Genomic DNA, 18,056 nt, shown 5'->3' with positions numbered 1-18,056 from the left:
GCCTCGGGGCTGGCGGAGAGAACTGCCGGGGGAATGGATGGCACTGCGCGCGGGGCGCACCGGGCAGGTGCCCGCTCTCCGACTCTGCCAACTCCGGCCGCGCCCAGTGGCAGAGGCCCTGGCTCCCCGCGGGCGCCCGGCCCCGGCAGGCTTCCGGGTGTGGCTGTCCGGGGGGCTGGAGGCTGCAGCCCGGGCGGGGACAGATGCGGCCGGGGCTGCGGGGAGGAGCCGGGCGCGTGGGAGGGCAGGGACTGGCGGAGGGGCAGGCGGCGGAGGCGGGGAGGCAGGGGCGCGGGACAGAGGGACGGACGGAGGCTGACTGGCTCGGGGTGGGACGACAGAGTGACAGAGCAACGGACAGGTGGGAGCAGTTAGACAGCTTGAGTCGGAGAGAGCAGAACGCTGAGAAGGAGAAGCAGAAGGAGAGAGAGAGAGGGAGAGAAAGAGAGACAGGGAGAGAGGAAGAGGGCGCGAAAGGCAGAGAGAGAGAGGAAGAGAGAGCGAGCGAGCAGCACTCGCGTGCACCCTCCCCTCCAGACGCCCTCCGCTGTCCGAAGGAAGCGGCCGGGGCACTGAGTGGGAGCTGGAGAGCGATGCGGGCACAGAAGACGGGAACAGGGACCCTGCATTGCTAGTACGACCGAGACACGCCGAGGAACGGACAGACCGACACACGCGCGGACTGTCAGCCGGCGAGAGTGGCAGCTCCGAGAGCAGAGCGCAGGAGAGCGAGAATCCAGCGCTGAGCTGCCCGGCTGAGCGACAGTCTGGCAGACAGACGTGCAGAGGGACAGACTGGCAGACAGGAGGCGGGGGCTCATTCACTTCCCGAAGCCAGCCGAGCAGAGAAGGCGGCGGCGGCGCCCCCTGAGCTCGTCCGGAGCAGCGACAAGCAGCGGGGGCAGCGGGGTCGCCAGCCAAAGCCACCACGGTCGCCGCAGCTGCGCGTGGATCCCAGCCGCCGACTCTGCAGAAAGCTCCTTTTACTAGCAGTTAAATAAATCGACCAAAAACCAAACCAAAACAAAAAAGCCAAGCCAAACCAAACAAATCCAGCCAATTTAATCATTGAGAAACAATATTAATAAAAACCAAAAACTAAACCAAATTAATCAAGGCACCAAGACGCTGGGGGGATACCCACTGTTCCGTCAAGGTAATAATCAAGGTCTTCCGACGTGAACATTGCACGTCTTTTGTGATTTTTTTTTTCCTCCTCCTTTCTGCCGTGTATCTGTGTTTTTCTTTAGATTTGTTTCTCGTCTGTATTTCTCCTTCATGTTTGTAGAAAACTGTTGATGTTATACATGTATTGTGTTTTTATGTTTCGTCAAAGGAGGGGTAGACTCCCCTCCCCCAGATGAGGCAGACCAAGAAAGCTGGAAGAGAGCTGAGAAGGGCAGTTCTTTTCATCAGAGGAGTCTACAGTGATTTATGCAGGTTTCATGGTAGAAAGTTTGGGACCCTGTTATTTCATTTGAAAGAGACTATGCAAGAGGCAAAAAAAGTTGTAATCAGTTTGTTGTTCTTGCAGGACTCAGGGTCTGGCTCCCAAGGGCTTTTGGGGGGAAAGATGTTACCTTTTCTTTTTACATGTTTGAAATCTGTGTTTCATTGCAAACTCTAAACTTAATGTCTTCTGTCTGGGGTTGTCGATATGGTGGTGAAATTGAGTTCAATTGATCATGTATTTAGAAAGTTTCTTAGGAAGAGAAATGGACTCAGTTAATGTTTATGCATGGAAATAGAGCTGGAGTGGATGTGGTTGCTGACAGCTGCTCAGACTTAGTATTTGATCACCTCCTTAAGATCCAAGATAAGGACAGAATCCAAGCCTACAAGGAAAAGCAAAGGGGGCATTGAAAGTTACAAAGGGGTGGGAAGCTAGTAAGCACAATGCAAGGCTGGTAGAAATCATTTCTTGAGAATGTGTTTAGAGTGCAGATATCCATTTTGATTTTTGATTTTTAAAGGCTATTGGTATGACACTTCAGACTCTCCAAAAAGAATGACATTTCCCAAAGTTGAATGAATCTGTACAAGATTTCGTTCAAAGGCTGAATAATTCCAAATGATTCCCACCTCCGCCTCACTTACTTTGGAGATGAAAATCACTATGATTGTTTTAAGAAAACAGAAATGGAGATGACAGGAAATCATTTTTCTTTTGGTAAAAGTTAGCAAACCTTTGACTTACACTTTAAAATAAATGCACCTACTCCTTTGATCCTCTGTATTTGTGTCACCACGGGACTTGTATGTCTTAATAGGATTTTAGTTAACATCATTTTCACAAAAGACAGCCGTTTGGAAGCCACGAGCTCTAGCTATGTTCTGTTCAAATAGCCAAGTGATCTACTGTTTCGGTAGTAATTGCTTCTGCTGCCTTCCTAACGTGGATCACATGTGAAAAATTATATATGCACTCACTTCAGGTTTATATGGATTTGTATGGTATGTATTTGTGTTTGATCTCGTATTTCCTCTCTTATCACATTCCTTTACTTCTTTTGATCATTTCAACTAAGAGAATATTTTTAAATTTTCTGGGGAATGAGTTTAGGATATTCTTGAAGGAATACACTTCATCAGAAAAGATGCAGAAGGCTAACCTCTTACTGTCCTCGCTTTTCAATACTATTTGTTTGCTTTAAATAATTTGGTTTATAGGCAGTTCGAAAGACATTTAGATGTTATGCATATATGGCTCCATTTCTCTTGACATGATTTATGTTATTTGATAAATAATATAGATCAATTGCTGTAGGTGAACGCCTACTTAACAGAACACTTGGTTGAAGTAAGGCATATTTAAAGAAACTTCTACAGCTTCAGAAATTGACTTTGAGCTTCTCAGTGACTTAATTCCACTACACGCTGCTTTCTCTTTTACAGTATTCAACTCAGACGGAGACAGGTTTGTGTGAGTGGTTAGATTTGCAAATTGCTGATCTCCCAGTGACTTTCCCTCTTAGATCCCAGCTGAGTATGGTTACCTTGAGAACTGTGGCATTAGCCCTGTTAGAGCATGCTCCACTGGGGAGTTCTCTGCTGTCTATTTTTAATGCTATTTAATGAAGGAGCGAGCGCCTCACTCCGCAATAAAAGAAGCATGATGGAAGACAGAGCAGTGCATGGTTTTGGATACTGGAGAAGGATATATGAAAAGGTACAGACTGGCTGTTGGATATGGTAATTTAATTAGTCCTAATGTATTGTACTAACAAATCAGTTGATTTTAGTGAGATAATTACACATGAATAGTCTGCGATGTGTTTTCATAAACCTCTTCAGTAATTCTTAGAAAGAAGACTCAATCGTTAGAATGCCTTAAAACTTAAAGGAGATACTAACCAAGGAGTTGCTGCACACAGACTATTTTTCATACAAGCTGTCAGATTCTTGGATGGTGAGAAGTGCAGAAATAATTTCAGATTCCTAAAATACTGTTCTAGCGGACGGTCTGGAGCTTGTAAAATGTTCTGGGCATAAAATGACTAACATCCTTCTAAGATATTATAACCTGAAGCTCTGCCTTGTGAATTTGGGTTTTTCTTTTATAAACTTGGAGTCTGGTTCCAGAATTGTGGCAACTAAGTGAAGCAGGAAGTTTTGGTTGAACTTGGTAGAAAATTTGAGTTGTTTCCTCTCCTTATTTTGAGATAAGCACAATACATTTATCTTATCGAAGGTTAAGTATTTTTAAAATGTAGGTAGTAGAGGCAGCACTAATAATTTTTGGAACAATATAATGAGTGGGGAATTATCTTAATGTTACAGCATGTAAAATAGAAGAAGCCATCTGCCTGCAATGTTTGTATAATGCAGAACACCTGTCTTGAGGTAGACAGTGAAAACGTTCACTCAGAAAGGTCTCTGTTATTCATTTTCATATTAACAAGATGCTATAATCAGGTTATATCTTTGTTCAAAGCAAAGCTAATTAGACAAATGCCTAAATAGTTTAAAAATTAATAAACATAAGAGAAAGTGAGAAATTTTTATTAAGTGGGGAAGTGAGTTATATAATTATTGTTAAATAAAGCCATTAGAGCAATGTGCAGAGTTTTTCTAGGTTTTGCCCATTTCTATGAAGAATAAGCCCCCCAAAATAAACTACTAAGAGAAATGCATTGTAAGAGTTACTTTAATTTGTTGTTGTTGTGTTTTCTACTTTGTACTTCTAGAGGGGGATAATCATTACACGCTGGCTGTAATATTGCCCTTAGTGGTCATGCTGTTTGGACCACAATGCTGATACCTTTCTCAAGAGTCTCAAGTCAGTGGGCATTCTCATCTGAATTAAATGTAAATTTTGTCCGTAGACCAGATAATGATAACTTACATGAGTAGAGTGTAGAATGAGTCGGCCCCTGAAGACACAAGGTACAGCATAGACAGAAGTGAATGTGACTAAAGATTCTCATTAGGATTGGGAGACAGTTTGAAGTCCATAAGGTTGGAAATTGCAAATGAACCATTTGCATATAAGTTAATGTAATTCAGATCTGCTTTGCGACAAGGTGAGGAGAGAATGTGGGTCTTAAAAATGATATGGACAGTGAAAATCATTTCTTCAAATGGTAAGTACTGACATCATTCTAACTGGTACCACACGGTGGTAGCATGTTTAGAAATTTGTGAATTTCTAATCAGAAAAAGAATTGACTTCCTTAGAAATGCATTATGTCACCTGGAAAGTTCTGGACACATTTTAAGTCAGAGATGAACTTATAAAATACAGGCTTCCTCTCTTTAGACAAAGGATCTTTATTTTTTAGGGAATCTGTGGTTCCAGAGGCTCTATGTTTCTGCTGACTTTGCTTTCTTTGGTTTTTCACCCTAACATTTAAAGTTAAATATGATAAATAATTACAAGCAGTGCTATAAGTAAGTGCTGAAGGACTATTAAAGGTAAAGAATATTAGCAAGATGTATCTGTGACTGGGTTAGTTTTTCTCAGGCTATCTTTGCTTCTGAGTGTTAGTTTCCTTTAAGGTACATTTATGTCAAGTTCTAATAAATTGCTTTTTTTAGTGCCTTATCTAAATTAATTTTGCTCATTTTGGATTAAACGTGGCCCTGCATGGTCACAGGATTTATTACTTGTATTTACATCACAACCATTTCGTGGCCCTAAGTATCAGATATAAGCTGAGATACAAAGTATTTAATTTGTATACATAAGCATAATATTCTTGATAAAAAATAAACTGCTTGGGCTGGAGATTCAAGTTCATTCAGCAGTGTTTAATGTTCAGTAACCTTGCTGCCTTTTTGTCTCAAAATCCTCTGCGGTCTGGTGATCTTTTCTTAAGGTATAGAATGCCCATGTAACATTTTGCATATACCTTTCTCTAATATTACTGGGACATTTCTGCACCCCCAGAAATAGCTGCACAGGTAAACCAAAAAGTGAATTGAAATCATTATACTAGGAAAATGGAGAGCATTTTGAAAAAAAAACAAAAGGATTGGCTTGAATACACCAAATTAACTCTCTACTTTCAGACTGAATCCTTAGTATTATGTTATGTTCTTCTTTATTAGCTGTCGGCATAGAGCTGACTGTTGCCAGGTGGAACAAGTGTTAATCACTATCTATGACCACAGTAGATCAATATTTTGAATTCCTTCACACACTTTTCCCAAGGAAATTTCTTCTGGCAGTTTGTTATACCTCCGCTTAACGTACGGGTCCATGCCAAATGTTATATAAGATTTTTCTGAGTTTTATAATCAGATGATGCCTATTAGGATAAAATTGCAGTTTTGACTTACTAAAATGCTGAAAAATTCGTCTAAAATTGTCTCACTCACAGCACATATTCTTAATAAATGGATGCATTTTTAAAGTAACATACTTTACAATTGCTTCTTCTGTCTAGCACCAGAAAATAATGTCATTTTCTCCAGGTGAAGGGGAGAGGGGACCTGCTGGTAATCACCCTTTTTAAGAACAGGCCTCTTAATCACATTCTAACATTTCACATTACTTCAAAATGACACAACAGTTCGTAAATTAGAAATCCACCATGGAGAACACACAAAGTATTGAGATCTCGCCAACAAAATCCCTTCTGTAAATAATAACATTGGTTTTAAGATAACTGAAAAGAAATATGGTTTTAATTGAGAGGAAAAATTCAGATTTTTAACAAGAAAACAATTACATCACTTTTTATTTCAAATATTTTGGCAAAGTTTGAGATTTATTTGGCATATTGCAGTTGATGTTTCCACCCAGAATCACGTTGTGTAATGTGTAATCTTTTTCTCTGCAGGGCTGAGACATATTCACAAAGCTTATCTACCAAGATAAACCAGTAATCTCTTCCTGAATCCCACACAAGCTAGGAAATAAGTCCTTGTGATAGGGACATCCAAAAGAAGAACTCCGTGAATTCTTAACTAGACTTAGAGCAGGAATGCTTAATAATGAATGAGCATTCCCTTACATTTGTATGATCCTACGGTGATTCTCTATCACGCAGTAAATACTTGAGATAAGAACCAGAACCTTCTCTAGGGAAGTGGAAACCAGATGAGCAGCTTTTCTTCTAATCGCTAAGATACAGTATTCACTTTGGAACATTGTTGTCCCTAGAATCATACTTACAGGGGAAAAAAACTCATGTTGACATATTTTGATCTAGTTGCAATTAGGAAGCAACACCAATAATTGAGGTAAATGTTTCAACATATTTAGAGAACAAAATGGGACAACAACCTCAAAAAGTTTTAAGGTCCTGGCAGTCCAAATATACTATCCCTTGACCTGTAAATAAGAAGGCCTAGCATTCTCCGTTCCATACCTTGAGTTGCTTTCAGGTGATCTCATCACTGTCGCAGAAGCCTGGAAGAATCAAGCTATGGGTCAAAAGAGGATGAAGGAAGGGCATAGAAACTCCCTGGAATTCAGGGCTACCCGTGATTATTTTATTGTTATTTGTTCATGAACTCAATAGGAAAAATAAAGAGCTATTAAATTGCTTTTGTAGCTTTTATTTAAAAAAAAAAGTATAGATTAAAATGCTTCTAGAAACACAAGCTAAAATCCTCACCCAAAGTTCTAATATTTTTTGATACGAAAATATCTATCCTCTGCATTGACATATTTTTCTCAGCATTTTGTTTGTTAAAATGTGACTTTGGTGGAAATCCCAGCATTGCTGGCATTTGACTCAATTTAATCACCAAAGAGCTTTTGGACAGAAAATGAGTAGACTCCATGTGAGTATGTGACAGAATCGAGATTTCTGCAGCATTTGCAAGCTTCAAATATTCACTGGTTCTTCACAAAACTATTTTTAAAAAAGAGAAAGCGTGTGTGTTAAAAAAAAAAAAAAAAGAAGAGGAAGAGGAAGAAGAAGAACCTTCAATTAGAAATATGGAACTTTCTTTTCTTTTTTATTTTAAAGAAAGAAGATTAAGGTTTATGGTTAGATGATGACTCTTTAAGCCAACATAACAGACAGTTGAGTTAAAATTGCTATTGAATTCTGCCAGATTCATTAATTGTCATGAACTTGCCACCATATCTATGATCCTTTTCATTTATCTGGCTTACGGGAATGATCAGGTAACACTTTTAAATTACATAGTTTCATATTTGTTTATTTTAAACTTGCTTAGGTATGTTGGTATTACTGGAATTTTAGAAAACTGCCAAATAACAGGCATAAGCACTAAGATGAATTCATAAATCCCACTGCAGGCAGCCAGCTGGTACTAAAGATTCTTCTTCTTCTTCTCCTTTTTTTTTTTTTCCCCCTACTTAGGTGATGATTTAACTTTGGTCATGGCAGCTAATTCCTTTGTGAAGATTAAAACCTTTCTCCAACCCTGAAATTTCCATATAATCACTCACAGAGTCCTGAAAAGATAAAATAATAGAGCGAGCGATCATGTTGCGTGTACACGTGTTGCTCTCTGCTTAAGTGCAGTTAGACACTCTAACTGGAAGCCTTCATCTTTATAGTAATTATTGTCTTCATCCACAGCAATGGATGACCCAGTTTTTAGATTGTTTTTTTTTTTCAGCATCACGAGATAAGGGCATATATATGCATAGTTAAATGTTAGAGTTTATATATTAAAACGATTACACATATTCTAGAACAAGGATGTCAATATCCCTCCAAGAGAGATTATTGTACTCCACAAAGGACCATAATGTCTGGGTTTTTTTGTTGTTGTTTTTTTGGTTTTTTGTTTGTCAGATATGATGTCATGAACTCCAGACTGAGAGATGTTTTGAATTCAGTGGAGCTTCCGATGGAAAGTGGGGTTCAAAATAACCCAGAGGATGTAGAGCAGATGTGCGCTCGGAGCTTCTCTGGGAGGCAGCAGGTGACTTGCTGTGTGCAGTGAAGGCAGGCTTTACCGGCCGAGCCTCCACGGGGGTCTGCAGGTTACAGATATGTGCAAAACTTGGTCTGGAGTAAAAGGTCTTGGGAAACAAGGCCTAAATATGGTATTGTATCCACATCTGACTACTCCCCCACTTACCTCTGTAAATACATAGTTTAGCACCTGAACATCCAGTCCTAGTGTCTGGCTTCCGGGTCTGCATAAGGAACAGTGTGACGATGGCCATGACTCTAAACCTCTCCATGCGTCATAGTTTCTGCAGGTAAAATTGTGAGTGATGCCCATCCGGTATAAACAAATGACTAGTTAGGCAGCTTTAGCAATTGAGTGAATTCCTCATTACTTTGATTTTCTCATTTGTAAAGTCTGGATCAGGCCTGCCTTGAAGGGTTGAAGCAGAACCAAAGAGCTGAGCACAGACACATAGGTATGATGCACTAAAAAGAAGCTATCCTCTTTTCATATGAAAACCTTTAGAGAGTTAACCTGACAGCATAGTCAAGACAAACTTTAAGATCTTGTGGTGGTGGTGGTGAGTAATTTAGAGTACAGCTCTTTTTTCCTACCCTGTAACATTTTTGGTGGTAAACACTGGAGACTAGCTTACTCTTTTTCTTTGTCTGTGAAATATGGAGAGCCAAGCGAAGGTCAGAGCGACTCCAGGAGTGTGCACTGCAGAAGAACCCTGATGTATCACAAGGCTGGCACCTTGCGTCAGTCTTTAAGGGAAGGGGTGGCCCAGTTCAGGTTTGTCTACAAAATGAACATATAGACATTGTTTCTCTGAAGCAGTTCAGTTGTATCATTGTGACCATCTAAAAGAGGTGGCTAAAAAATGGAATCATTGAACAAGAAAGGCTCGGAAGGGATCCGTGAAGGAATAAACTTCAATTCTATGTTAATGGATGAAAGCTTTTAAGTGGTAGATTTGGACTGTATCTGAGACGTTAAAGCAAGTGATGCCTTGGGTTTGCTGGTGGGCTCCCTGATCCCCCACAGAAGGCTTGGTTTCTAAGCACTGAGTGAGCTGTTTTGGCTGAGTAGCTGATCTGACCTCTGACCCTGAAGCATTCCCTCTTACTGTTGCTGAAATGAATCATTTCTGCACTCGTGTGAAAGTGGCCAGAGGAGGGGAGAAACTCCGCTCATAACTGGGATTTAATCAGTCGGTTCCCTCATCAGGAAATGGGAACCATGAGGAGTGTTCAGTGCAGGAGAAGGTGAGCTGTGCAAAACAATGAGGTTGTTAAATAATTGAGCTTTATTTTCTATTATAATTTGAATATCAGTCGTTCTTCTGAAGGAGAACACACTCAGAAAGTTATGTAATGAAAATTCTCAGAAGACATCTGAGAATAAATTTACAATCCTTTGGTATTCTGATATTTGCTGAGAAACAAACTAAAAACAAGGAAAGAGTAGACAGATTTTATGTATTTTATATATATACATGTATATATATATATATTCCATCATATGTATCTTATTATAAGATGTATCTTATAGATCTTGTCTATCAGATATATGATAAATATCTGCAATTGGCATATATCTGTATCTATACCTATAGCTAGAATCTGCATAATATTCATACTTAGAGTCATCTCACTAACTCACATTAAGCAAAAAAGCAAGTTGGCCCAAAAGCATATTTCCTAATACATTTTTCCACTGTCCTTAGCAGTCCTTGCTTGCATGTGGCAGATATTTAATCAAAATTTGTTGAATTAAAAATTGATCTTTCTATTGTTGAAGGCATCTAATATTCAGGACTTAAAATCATCCCCCAGTTAAGTTTTAATTGTATTTTCCCTGAAAGTTTCAGCTTAGTGGACTTGACATTCATCTTTCTGAAAAAGAGAACAACGGCGTGCCCTTGTATGTGGCACTGTAATGATGCTCGGGATTGTCTGGTCTCTCACAAGGAGGCCCTTCTTCATATCTCAGGCTGGGACTTGGGCTTCTACAGGAATACAAGGTCTCTAAAACTTTAGTCCACTTGAACGGAATACATAGATCACCTTTCCATCTGTGTGGAAGGGAATTAAGGTCAACGCTCCATTAATCTGGTCTTGGGGGAGGGGATGAGGCAAAGGCAGGTTCACAAGAAATTTCCAAATCACTGGTACACAGAGCTAGTGACAACTCATGTTTGCTGGACAGGTGCCCGTGGAGAGATTAACCATAGTGAAGGTGATCCAGGATGGGAGGAGAGAATTCACTCTTCTAAAGGCTGAGGGACCAGGCAGTGCTGGATTCAAAGGCAGGGGTGAGGAAGGGTGGGCGAAGGGAACCTGGCAAATTGGGGGCCTCCAGTCCCCACTTCCTCCTGAAAGCAGAGCAGCTCTTAGCAAATGATAGGAGGGGCTGCCTTCTCTCCCCGCTGCATGGGAAAAGGAGTTTGGCGCACGGATGATTTAGATTTCAACGTGTACCCAAATTCCATGCCGTATTTTATTATTTGCCATCACTGACTCTCCTAGGATAAGATTATGGCTCCAGTGCTATTCACAAAGAAAGTTAACAAGGTCTCCTTCAGGAGAGTTTACTCTTAGCACCCTTCCAGGAGCAATTTGGGACTTTATCTAAGAACTAAAAATGATTTCAAATACAATTGTGGTAGACTTGTGATTTGTACACTTCGCAGATAAAACCAATAGGTACATCCAACAGAAGGCCATTTGTATAATCAGAGATTCGCCTGACAGATCTAGCAAGAGAAGAGAGCTCTAAAATCAATTTTTCTAAAATCACTAGAGAACATTACCTCATTGTTTCGACCTAGCTGTGAAAATAGATTGATTTTGATGTTTTAAGAAAGGCTGAGGGAATATCACTTGTTTTATCATTTATAGATTAGATCCTGGGGCTCAGGCAAGAATCAGATGGGTTGCACTGGTCGTCAAGGAATTCATAGCAGTGAGAAGAACCCAGACCTGCAACTTGAAAGAACTCATCTATTTTACCCCAAGTCTTGGTGAACTTACCTGAGGTACTGAACTGATAGAAAGCCAAGTTTTGCGTACTCTGGACGAAGGACATTGTAAGCATTCAGGAGATCTAAATGAAAGGAATGTGATGTGTTTCTGTACTTTTTAGGGAAGCTACTGAGTGGCCATTTGTGGAGGAAATCTGTACTTATTTCTGTATTGATTAGGTCATTAGTCCCACTTATTCTCTCTACGGGAATTACTTCACTTGGCTCGCTCCTTCTGCTCTCTGAGCTACCTCACTTCTCCAGGCAAAAACTCTTATCAACAGAACGATCCAAGATCTGTAGTTCAACCTGTATCATTTGTGGACACCCCAGGGACAGTGATAAGAAAAATCAATGTTCCTCTATTGATTCTGACTTTACCTTTGGATCTATTTTTGATCGAAAGCTACTTGTGGGGTTTTTGTTTTCGAAAACTTATTTTCTCAATAGTTTTACAGTGTAAATGTTAACTGATATTTACAAGCCACCTCTTGTGTGAAAGGGACTTGTGTGATCGTGTGCTGTCCACACCAGCCCACTCTCGGTTGTGATCACAGCTGTGGCAAAGCTTCTGTTGTAACATACTTGGGAATTCTTGTCTAAGGAAAAAGAAAGACGTACGTTTCATCCTTATTTTGTTTCTTTATTTGTAACCTCGTTTACTCTGTCATATGTAATAGCCATGGGAAACCCAGAGATTTAGAGCTAACCTAGAGATTAGCAACTGAGAACCGGGGGTGGGGGGGAGTATATGTGGCCGGGCCATAGCCTGGAAGGACATGGAAATTAACTTGTAAAGCTGGTACAGAGTGACTAGAAATCTGTCTGTCTGCATCTCTAATCTGTACTTGTGGTTGTCATTTGAGACAAGGATGGATTCTTTGCTTCTGATTTCACCTCTGCTTGGGAAACACTTTGACTTGATACAGGCTTAAAAGGCAGTAGGCTTGAGGTCAAGGTGACCTAACTTTGAATCTCATCTCTGCCTCTCACTGGCCTGGCCAAGTTATCTTCAATTTTCTTATGACAATATTGTGGGCAGCAATGCTCCCTTCATGAGTTATCATATGCAAAACATTTGCCTCAAAATGGAAATGTTATCTCCTTCCCGCTTTCTCTACAGGGACTGTTTATCCATTAGAACATGGAAACCTGTAAGAACATGTGTAATGAAATTTTATATCAATTTTTTTAAAAGAATATAAAGTTTTAGTTTGAGTCATTAAGTATTTTATCTGTCCATGGATTACTGGAAAAAAAAAAGAGAGAGAGGATGATTTTGGGGGGTGGTGGGATTCTTTTGCATTGGCTTTTGTAAGATGTTAACAATACATATCACGTAGTTAAGGAAAATAGTTAAACAAAAAACACAACAGCACATCTAAACATGTATCTTTACCCACTGCCCAAGAGCCTGATACAATGCTATTGATTTAAGGGACCAAGTGGTCCACGCTTACATAAAAATAGATACCCAGGGATAAGTGACTAAGTGAAAATAGTAATTAAAAAATTTTTTTTAAGATTTTATTTTGTTATTTGACAGAGATTGCAAGTAGCCAGAGAGGCAGCAGGAGGGATGTTGGTGGGGAGCAGGCTCCCCACTGAGCAGAGACCCTGATCCGGGGCTCAATCCCAGGACCCTGGGATCATGACCTGAGCCAAAGGCAGAGGCTTTAACCCACTGAGCCACCCAGGCACCCCAGTAATTAAAAACTTTTTGAGTATATAAATGAAAAAATGATTTCGAAGGTACTTGTTAAGTTATAAGCAGAGTTGAAAGAAGAATTATCTTTCTTTTTTTCCCTCTCCCCCCCCCCCCCTTAATGGATTCACATGGTTTGGGCTTTTAAATGTACATTGCTGGTACTATTTTGCTATTCTTTGCAGTGAAGGCATCTCACCTTGCTCTGCATGTGAGTGTTCTACACTATCCCTCTGTCAAGGTAGAGAAAAGTGCCACACTGTTTCTTTATACACTGCCTCTGTCCCGTGAGGAAGAGCCAATGCCAGGTGCATAAACCTTTTGTCAGTCCACCTCCCAACATGTATTTATGCAATTACTGATATCAAGGATGGAATTATCCACTTGTACTAATACGTTCCCCCTGAAATTATCTTCTGGAAAACTTGAGTTAGAATTAGCCAATGTGAGCTTTTCTCATAGACTGTTTGTCCTCAATTTGTTTTCTACCAAGTCAACCCCAGACACCTGGAGCGCCGCACACTTGGTCTTTGCCTGTGTATCTCATGTGTTTGGCACAGAGGGTGACGGTTGCTTTTGGCAGATGTACAGGATCAAAGTGGCCCTTTTATCCTTCTACCCTCAGGGAGTCAGTTTCTCAGATAAAGGAAGTGGTGAGGTTAACAGAAATTTCAGCTTATGCTGAAATAATAGTAAAGTGCAGTATGTATGAGAATCCTATTTATTAATTGTCAAGGGCAATGGCTTTGTTAAATTACTGGACAGAGAAATTTAGGGATAGTGCGTACTGTTTAGTAAGTGAATATTTATACTGTATTTTGTGGTCGGAAGGAAACTAACCACCAGAATTATCTCATTTATATTCCCATTTAGCTAACCTGAAGAAATGGAAAAATCTTAGAAATACTATCTATAGGTAATATAAGGATTTACTTGATAAGCAATATATGTCATTTTATATACAGAGAGGATTGCTCCAAATTTCTTAATCTGTATAATTTATCATCTCCATTAGCTAGGTTTACTTGGATAAATATTGACCTAGGCCTAGGGGGTTACCTGTAATTTTATTTTGGGGAATTTTTTTATGAAGAGAGAACAGAATAACAGAAAATGAGTATATATGCACACTCTTTTGTACATATGTGTGTGTATATGTTAAAAATACATAAATACACACAAACATATAGACGATATATTACATATGGCATAATTTGTATATTTACTCCAGTTGTATTATAAAGAGTACTCTTCTTGGGAGATCAGTGATGGCATGACCTAAGCTTCTTTTCTACTTTCTTTTCCTTCTGAATTCTTATTTTCACTGATAAAGAACAATATCCCATTAAGGATAGGGTCATAGAACAGCATCAACAAAGAGAGGAAACTTGCATTTGCTCCTGTTCTCTGCCCATCTGCACCGATAAAATGGCAAGATGGAACTAGAAGGTGGTGTGATCAATTTATCCTTTCAATTGAAGAGTTAGAGATTTCTCTAGACTTTAGGTTTTGATTCCATAACTCTTCCCCAGTGACCAAAATGAACTATACCATCTGTTTTATAAATGTCTGTTGGTGATCTAGGACCCATGTCTTAACACAAATGAGGCATCCTATTCCTTAGGCCAGTCCTATTATGGAAGGAAGGGAGTGTGAGTGAGTACCAAGTAAGTGCTCTCAAGGGGAAGTCTCAGATGATGGCCTTCTTCCTTCTGTACCACATGGGAAGGGCATCCCTGAAGTAGTGGTTCTCATACCTATGCATGCATCAGAATCAGTTGGGGCTCTATTCAGATACAGTTTACTGGACCCAGCAGCAAGTTTCTGATTCAGTGGACCTGGGGTGAGGCCCAAGTATTTGCATTTCTAGCAGACTTCCAGATGGTGCTAATGTGCTGGTCTATGGACCATAACATGAGAAATACCGATTTAAAACACAAAACTTCTTGTTGGAATATCAATTTTGCCTGATTGATCTGAAATATTAAATTCAGATTCATAACCTGAAATATTAAAAAAATACTCTAAAATTTCAAAACGAATTTTAAAAAACTATTTTCAGTTGACTTTGACATTAAAATTATTATTATTTTTAAAACATAGCATCTTAAGAAAAGAGGTAAGGATTGCAAATTCCACTAGAAGAACAGGTAGGAGCCTGGATGATTATAGGAAGATGTTTGGATGATTATAGGGAGATGCTAGTTTCCCCTGAGGTTGTATTCTAAGGGTCTCCAGTATGGGCCTCTAAAATCAATGGAGATGACATAATCCCTAATCCACAAAACTGACTATTCTGAGCATCAAGAAAATCTTTTAAATAGAAGTTATCACTAGAGATGAAAATTATGAATGCAAAAATTATATGGGCAGTGGTTTATAATTGCCTTATTCATAATTGCCTTAAACCGGAAACAAACCAAATGTCCTTCCAAAGGTGATTGGGCAACCTGTGGTGCATCTATATAGTGGAATATTACTCAGTGATAAAAAGGAGCAGATTACGAATCTGAACAACAATTTGAATGGGTCTCAAGGACATTACATTGAGTGAGAGAAGCCAATCTCCAAATGTCGCAGACTGCATGATCCCATTTATAGAATATCTCAAAATGGCAAAAATATAGCCACAGAGGATGGATTAGTGAATGCCAGGAGATATGTCCAAGGGGAAGTGTGATTGGAAAGGGAGAGCATGAGGAGATTTTGAGGGTGCAGGACCTCTTCTGTAGCCTGATTCTGGTGGTGGTTACACAAACTTATACACGTGTCAAAATCCATAGAACTATATAGCTTCCACCTGCGACAAGCCAAGTTTACTATATGATAATTTTATGATCACATAAAAATGATGATTTAATAATTAAAAAATAAAAATCAGAATAACACTATCTTTCAGTTATACCAATAGCTGGATTTGCACCATTATATGAGGTGAGAGTATCAACTTATTTAAATAAATAAAAATGCTTTATCTAGAGCAAAAGGAAAAAAATGATCTCTATAAGAAGGATTCTTTATAAATATGTTCCTAAGGCCATTTGCTGCAGGGAGTGATCCTAGGAAAAATTTGGGATTTGGAAAAATCTGCCTCATGTAATCTTTATCTGGTCACCTCTAGCACCATCATTCCATTTCCTCCTTTGTTCTTTTTCTTGGAATCTTTTCCTGCAAGTTTTGTCACTTTCAATGTGAATTTCAGGGGCAGGTTTGTTCTTATCATTTATACTAGCTGGAAAAGACAGACAATGCTAGAACCGTCATCCAGTTACCTCCTACATATGTGCGTGAAGCCTCAGGAATTGCCATCCTCCCACAGCTTGAACAGCCCAATGATGGCTCCTTCAGAGTCTTGGATGAAAGCCAATATCATTTTGAAGTAGCTATAATTTTTAGAGACACTGAGGACTTTCAAGAAGAGTCTAGAAGGTCTGGGTCTCTAGAAGTGTTGGCAGCTGAGTTCCAGCCAGAGCTCTAATCGGGTAATAACCATAAATCTCTGTTGAATGGATGCATGTGCCTGTCCCAGTAAGAGGTAGTCAGTTGCTTATACATCTATAATGCTAACTATGTGCGAGGTACTTTTCTGAGTGCTTTACATAAATTCACTTCTTTAATGCTCCCCATCATCTGTGAGGTAGGGGCTCTTCCTATTTCCATTTTCGGATAAGGAAACTGAAGCATGGAGACCCTTAGTAACTGGCTCAGTCTGTAGAGGAAGCTGGCTTCCCCATTGGAAATCTAGCTTCAGAGTCCAAGCAGTTCACAGCTATACAGCACTGTGGTTCTTGCAGGATTTTCTTTGGCTCTAGTTTTTTCCTTCTAGGGCAGACTGATACTTTTGCCCTTGGCACATTTCAGTTTCCACATGACCCACCAACCCTGAGGTTATTCATACTCTTGTACGGACTTGACCTTCTTATACCTACTGGACAGGATGTGCAGATTCTAGTTTGAACCCAGTTCATCAGGATGCTGTGCGATCCTGTGTGACTGGATTCAGCTCACTCCCAGAAGATCACTGTGGATAGAGGCTGCACCACCCTGGGGTCTGGCACATTCCTCAAAGAAATCTCCATACCTGAATCCTAGCATGGTGGTCAAGATGTGATCTCATGGACCTTCGAACCAGCCCTTCTCCAGACAGGGTAACATTCTGGCTCGGACCGGAGGTCATGCATCCCACTTTATGGTATCAAAGTCTTCTGTAGCTCATTTACTTCTCAGTTTTAAGATTTGTAGAAGTATCAAGTACTAAGTATGCTTTTTCTTGTGTTCCAGTGGGATATCCAAGTCAAATTTACTAATAAAGAATAATTGCATGTTTCTGGCTAAGGATAGCAGAAATGATACTTTGTTACGATAAAGAATATACTTATTACATGGTTTGGCAACTTTCTTGAATAATCACTCATGATTGTATGTGAGTGTTGCTTTCACTTCTCAGTGAGCAAATACCAAGTGCACAGATGGAACAACGTGAAGGGAGGCATGGACAGGGCATGGGTATCTGAGACTTACGTTTGAATAATATCAGTGTCATTTGACCTTGGTCAAGGACTCATCTTTTCTAAAACTTCAGGTTTTGTTCTTCCCTGTCTCCCTCCCTCCCTCCCTTCCTTAAATGTGTGTGAATGAGATTAGTGGCAGTGAGGATAAAAGCACTATGTGTAAAGGGTTCCTTGCAGCATTTGGCAAATAATATAATATACAAAAACATGTTGACTATTACTGTTTATAGTAAGAGTTAATGCAACTGTGTTTAAGTGAGTCCAATATGAACAATGAACAAATAGGGGAATTTGTGATTACCATGATTCGGATACCAATTTTGTGTTTCATGTAAAAAAAAAAAAAAAGTGATAGGAAGGATCATTTTCCTTTGGCTACAAAATCTGCTTCCAAAGCTCTCCTCCTGGTGACACCTCAGTAGGTCTTGTGAGGAAATAAAGTAATTTAAATACGAGTTCAATCCCATCACAACCACAGAGGAAAATCTAT

The 18,056-nt window shown here is 39.7% G+C and overlaps 1 protein-coding gene across 2 annotated transcripts in view; it reads left to right on the top strand.

The window, feature by feature from the left end:
- The first annotated feature begins 277 nt into the window (after positions 1-277).
- The window catches only part of ARPP21 (cAMP regulated phosphoprotein 21), a 152,461-nt gene continuing 134,682 nt past the window's right edge, over positions 278-18,056 (top strand). For both annotated transcript variants that reach the window (XM_080797440.1, XM_080797439.1), the window contains exon 1: positions 278-1,156. The gene's annotated coding sequence lies outside the window, so the exon portion shown is untranslated. The remainder of the gene's footprint in view (positions 1,157-18,056) is intronic.

Source organism: Martes martes (genome assembly GCF_963455335.1).
Source record: "Martes martes genome assembly, chromosome: 1".
Classification (NCBI taxonomy): domain Eukaryota; kingdom Metazoa; phylum Chordata; class Mammalia; order Carnivora; family Mustelidae; genus Martes; species Martes martes.
The sequence above is the reverse complement of the archived record's forward strand: the minus strand, read 5'-3'. Positions and strand labels throughout refer to the sequence as shown.